Below are 6,000 nucleotides of genomic sequence, written 5' to 3'. Positions count from 1 at the left end.
CATTGCTGCCAAGCCCATCGTCCCTTCGGTACAACCAGAAAGTAATGCTTCAAAGGGGGGCCAGTGCATGACGCACCCTCGAGGTTAGCTGCGTGTCCTTGCAGTATCGAACATCGTGACTCGCTTTTTTAGAAGAACACCATGGTATCGTGCCAGCGCATTGCCGGCTTTCCAGGTGGCCTTACCACGCCCTATGTCCTCGGGAGGTGGGCAGGGTCGACTTCGCGCCTGCTTCCCTCTGCACGACTGGTATCAAGAATGATGATGCCGCGTGCACCCCATATTGACCTTTCTGCGATAGGGCCTATTCGCCAGCACACAGAGGGACTTGCCGACGCGAGGCCTACGCCTGCCCCAGCCTTGACGAGGACCCCTTTCCGTCCTCGGGCTCGGAACCCGCCCGGTTGACCGACGCCGAGAAAGCGACGATACCATGTTGTTCTTCGCGCGGCCACTTGTTCGATAAAAGGATCGAGTTCGACCACAGGGCACCGGTATGTCCCATGAAGCCGACTCCGATCCCTTGGACCACCTCTTATTTGCGCCTGAAATAGCCATCCTTGAGTCCACGCGCCACCTTCTGTGTAGCTCCGAGACGATTTGGGCGATAGCCGATAAAACGGCGTTCCAGCCAACTTCGTCTTTACACATCCTCCGAACTAGGTTGTCCGGGGTAGTGTCCAGACCACATGTGGCAAGCATGTGGTCACGCATTGCGCGAAAACGTGAGCACACGAACAACACGTGTTCCGCCGTTTCCTCTAAACCTGCGCACACCAAACACTCGGGCGAAGCCGAGCAAGCCAGCTGCTTTACCTGCACTTTGATTTTGCAGCACGCTTAAACGCTGGGCACATCGAACCCCCCATGGGGTGCTTGCTGTTCACAGCTTTGCTGGAACAAATCAAACAATTGGAAGGGTTCGTGCAGCATTGTGCCTTATGTCCCTCCAATCCGCAGCGTCGGCAGAGATTGCTTCTGTCAGGGCCTTTGCAGTCCCATTGCTTGTGCCCCGGTTCCAGGCACTTGAAGCAAACTTCGGGTTGCTCGTATATGCGGACAGGGCATACCGACCATCCCACCTTGACGCTCCCTAACTTGACTACCTTGGAGGCGTCCGCTGCAGATAGCCGAACCAATGCTACCTGCGTCCCTGCCGGACCTTTCCGTAGCCGAACGGCTGCGGTGGGCGTCTCCACTTCACACTGTCGCCGCAGTGCCGTGACGAGCTCTTCGACTTCAGTGATCTCGTCCAGGTCTTTAACCCTTAGATTCACCTCCGTCGTGAGTGCCCTCACCTTGACCGTCTCGCCTAGGACCTCCTCCGCCAACTTCTTGTAGGCGGCGCCCTTTGCGAGACGCCCCGCTTCAGCTCGAGTATCATCTCGCCCATCCGGGTACGTCTTATTCGACGTACGTCGGCGCCGAGTTCACCGAGCTTGACGTCACTCCTCATCGCCTTCAAAACATCCGAGTACTTAGCCTCGTCCGCCGTGATGACTAGGGCATCGCCCCTGGAGCGATTGGCGCCTACCCTAGACTTCTTGCTACCCTCATTAGCCTGGGCCTTCTTTTCGGCCCTTGACGTCTTCGGTTTCCTCTTGTTCTTGACCAGGGTCCAGAAGGCGTCATTCCCCTCTATTTCCCTGGTCTGGTGCGGCTGAGAACTTTCAGCCTGCCGTAACCCCTTACCACTGTCATGCCTGAGTGGACGGACCTTTCCAGGTCCTTCCTCCCCCGGTTTTGGAGGTACCTGACCGGGGTTCAGCTTCCCAGCCCCACTACCCTTGTTCGAGGTAGCAACCCTCCGCGTTTTGGAGCGGCCCCCAGGGAGCTCATCCCCTGGAGAATGTCTCCCCCGTTTTTGTGTCTGCTCCGTTGGAGCAGTCACCCCCGACGTACCCGCAAATACTTGAGCCTCAGTCTGGGTAGACTTTGGCACCACCGTCTTAGCTGGCACGCCTTCGGTCGATTCGACCTTGCCCGAGTCCGCGAATCCTTGGGCCTCAGTCTGGGTAGACCTCGACTCCATCGATTTCACGGGTTTACACTTGGCCGTCCCGACCGCCCTCTCCAGCTTGGCGTCCAGCATCGACTTTCGAAGTTTCTGCAAGCTCCTCTTGAGGTCCTTGCTGATATTATGCTTCGATGACGCAAAGTCGATGATGGCGTCCAGCTGTTCCGTCGCCACCTCGAAGGCCGAAAGCCCATCGCGTTTGCGGTTCATCGCCTCCACAAGCCATGGGCCGTCAATAACCCCTACCGGCGTTTTTATAGCCGAGAGGAAGGTTGAGTGACCCACGCTGGTGCTGCGCACTGAGCTGCCGACTATTGCCTCTGGCCTCCTAGGCGGAGACCTGAACAACCCACCTCTTGCGAAGGGGTTGTCGCCTACACTACTACCACTAATTGAAGAATTGACTTGGTTTTCCATTTTGGTCCCACGAGTTGCTCGGGAAAAGAGGTCCACCACGCCAGAGCCCAGCATAACGCGGTAAGGGACAATTACTGTGGAGGGTGCCCAGGTACCCCACAGGCTCCGTTAAAGGCCTAGCTTATTATTTCACCCCCCTGGCCATGCATCCCCTCGGCACGGGTCGCTTGACGCCTTGGGATTAGGGGTTAGGGACGATGGTCCCGGTCTAACTCGCAGTGGCCATGGAGAGGGGTCGTCAAGCCCTTGGACAAAGTCCCTGCTGCCCCTATGTGTGTGTGTGTGTGTGTGTGTGTGTGTGTGTGTGTGTGTGTGTGTGTGTGTTTTTTTTTTCTTCCTAAACAATGGAGGGGGAATCTGCTCAACAGACATCCTGGGTTGACCAGGAAGTGCTGGGTTAGGGGCCACCTCCAATGAGGGAGGCAGGACTGCATCCCCGACCAGCCAAATCGTTTCCATTGCCGCCAAGCCCATCGTCCCTTCGGTACAACCAGAAAGTAATGCTTCAAAGGGGGGCCAGTGCATAACGCACCCTCGAGGTTAGCTGCGTGTCCTTGCAGCATCGAACATCGTGACTCGCTTTTTTAGAATAACTCCATGGTGTCGTGCCAGCGCATTGCCGGCTTTCCAGGTGGCCTTACCACGCCCTATGTCCTCGGAAGGTGGGCAGGGTCGACTTCGCGCCTGCTTCCCTCTGCACGACTGGTATCAAGAATGATGATGCCGCGTGCACCCCAAATTGACCTTTCTGCGATAGGGCCTATTCGCCAGCACACAGAGGGACTTGCCGACGCGGTGCCTACGCCTGCCCCAGCCTTGACGAGGACCTCTTTTCGTCCTCGGGCTCGGAACCCGCCCGGTTGACCAACGCCGCGAAAGCGACGATACCATGTTGTTCTTCGCGCGGCCACTTGTTCGGTAAAAGGATCGAGTTCGACCACAGAGCATGACCACCGGTATGACCCATGAAGCCGATTCCGATCCCTTGGACCACCTCTTATTTGCGCCTGAACTAGCCATCCTTGAGTCCACGCGCCACCTTCTATGTAGCTCCGAGACGATTTGGGCGATAGCCGATAAAACGGCGTTCCAGCCAACTTCGTCTTTACACATCCTCCGAACTAGGTTGTCCGGGGTAGTGTCCAGACCACATGAGGCAAGCATGTGGTCACGCATTGTGCGAAAACGCGGGCACACGAACAACACGTGTTCCGCCGTTTCCTCTAAACCTACGCACACCAAACACTCGGGCGGGGCCGAGCAAGCCAGCTGCGTTACCTGCACTTTGATTTTGCAGCACGCTTAAACGCCGGGCACATCGAACCCCCCATGGGGTGCTTGCTGTTCACAGCTTTGCTGGAACAAATCAAACAATTGGGAGGGTTCGTGCAGCATTGTGCCTTATGTCCCTCCAATCCGCAGCGTCGGCAGAGATTGCTTCTGTCAGGGCCTTTGCAGTCCCATTGCTTGAACCTCGGTTCCAGGCACTTGAAGCAAACTTCGGGTTGCTCGTATATGCGCACAGGGCATACCGACCATCCCACCTTGACGCTCCCTAACTTGACTACTCTGGAGGCGTCCGCTGCAGATAGCCGAACCAATGCTACCTGCGTCCCTGCCGGACCTTTCCGTAGCCGAACGGCTGCGGTGGGCGTCTCTACTTCACACTGTCGCCGCAGTGCCGTGACGAGCTCTTCGACTTCAGTGATCTCGTCCAGGGTTTTAATCCTTAGATTCACCTCCGTCGTGAGTGCCCTCACCTTGACCGTCTCGCCTAGGACCTCCTCCGCCAACTTCTTGTAGGCGGCGCCCTTTTGCGAGACGCCCCGCTTCAGCTCGAGTATCATCTCGCCCATCCGGGTACGTCTTATTCGACGTACGTCGGCGCCGAGTTCACCGAGCTTGATTTCACTCCTCATCGCCTTCAAAACATCCGAGTACTTAGCCTCGTCCGCCGTGATGACTAGGGCATCGCCCCTGGAGCGATTGGCGCCTACCCTAGACTTCTTGCTACCCTCATTCGCCTGGGCCTTCTTTTCGGCCCTTGACGTCTTCGGTTTCCTCTTGTTCTTGACCAGGGTCCAGGAGGCGTCATCCCCTTCTATTTCCCTGGTCTGGTGCGGCTGAGAACTTTCAGCCTGCCGTAACCCCTTACCACCGTCTTTCCTGAGTGGACGGACCTTTCCAGGTCCTTCCTCCCCCGATTTTGGAGGTACCTGACCGGGGTTCAGCTTCCCAGCTCCACTACCCTTGTTCGGGGTAGTAACCCTCCGCGTTTTGGAGCGGCCCCCAGGGAGCTCATCCCCTGGAGACTGTCTCCCCCGTTTTTGTGTCTGCTCCGTTGGAGCAGTCACCCCCGACGTACCCGCAAATACTTGAGCCTCAGTCTGGGTAGACTTTGGCACCACCGTCTTCGCTGGCACGCCTTCGGTCGATTCGACCTTGCCCGAGTCCGCGAATCCTTGGGCCTCAGTCTGGGTAGACCTCGACTCCACCGATTTCACGGGTTTACACTTGGCCGTACGGACCGCCCTCTCCAGCTTGGCCCCCAACATCGACTTTCGAAGTTTCAGCAAGCTCCTCTTGAGGTCCTTACTGATATTATGCTTCGATGACGCAAAGTCGATGATGGCGTTCAGCTGTTCCGTCGCCACCTCGTGTGCGGTTCATCGCCTCCACAAGCCATGGGCCGTCCATAACCTCTACCGGCGTAGCCTGGGAGATGGTTAAGTGACACACGCTGGCACTGCGTCGCCTACACTACTACCACTAATTGAAGAATTGACTTGGTTTTCCATTTTGGTCCCACGAGTTGCTCGGGAAAAGAGGTCCACCACGCCAGAGCCCAGCATGACGCGGTAAGGGACAATTACTGTGGAGGGTGCCCAGGTACCCCTCAGGCTCCGTTAAAGGCCTAGCTTATTATTTCACCCCCCTGGCCATGCATCCCCTCGGCACGGGTCGCTTGACGCCTTGGGATTAGGGGTTAGGGACGATGGTCCCCTTTGTCGCACCCCCTCACTCTAGCTGATGTCAGAAGGACAACAGTGCCCAGGCTGCACTACCAGCTAAGTACAAAACCCTTAGCTGGCTCTCGATTGTCATCGGAAGACCCGTGGAAGCGTGAGATTGGAACTTGTGAGGACCAGAGCTGTGTAGGTCGCTCCTTCCCAGATGTCAACTCACCATTTCGCAGCCCGTGTGTGTGTGCAAAAGTTTATCCAAAAGAGCCAAAAGTTTATCTCACTTTTTTTGCATTTATTCTGTGCGCAATATCCTGCCCCATTGTTTCCTATTGAAAATTGGTCGGATCGGACTATAGACTTGGAAGTTATGGCCAAAATATTTTTTCTCATATAAAAGCGCGTTAAAAAATCTAGCTCACTTTTTTGCATTTACCCTCAACCATTTTATTCGCAACAGATTGCTTTCCACGCAGAATTCTGTCCAATTATTTCCTATTGTTATTGGGCCAGATCGAACTATGTGCTCAGAAGTTATATGGGAATTCATACGAAACGCGCTTGTTACGCCTTCCTAAAACAGTCGAACCATGTTGCAATGAT

This window comes from Armigeres subalbatus, chromosome 3 (assembly GCF_024139115.2).
Source record: "Armigeres subalbatus isolate Guangzhou_Male chromosome 3, GZ_Asu_2, whole genome shotgun sequence".
Taxonomy (NCBI): Eukaryota; Metazoa; Arthropoda; class Insecta; order Diptera; family Culicidae; genus Armigeres; species Armigeres subalbatus.
This window is presented reverse-complemented; position numbering follows the sequence as displayed.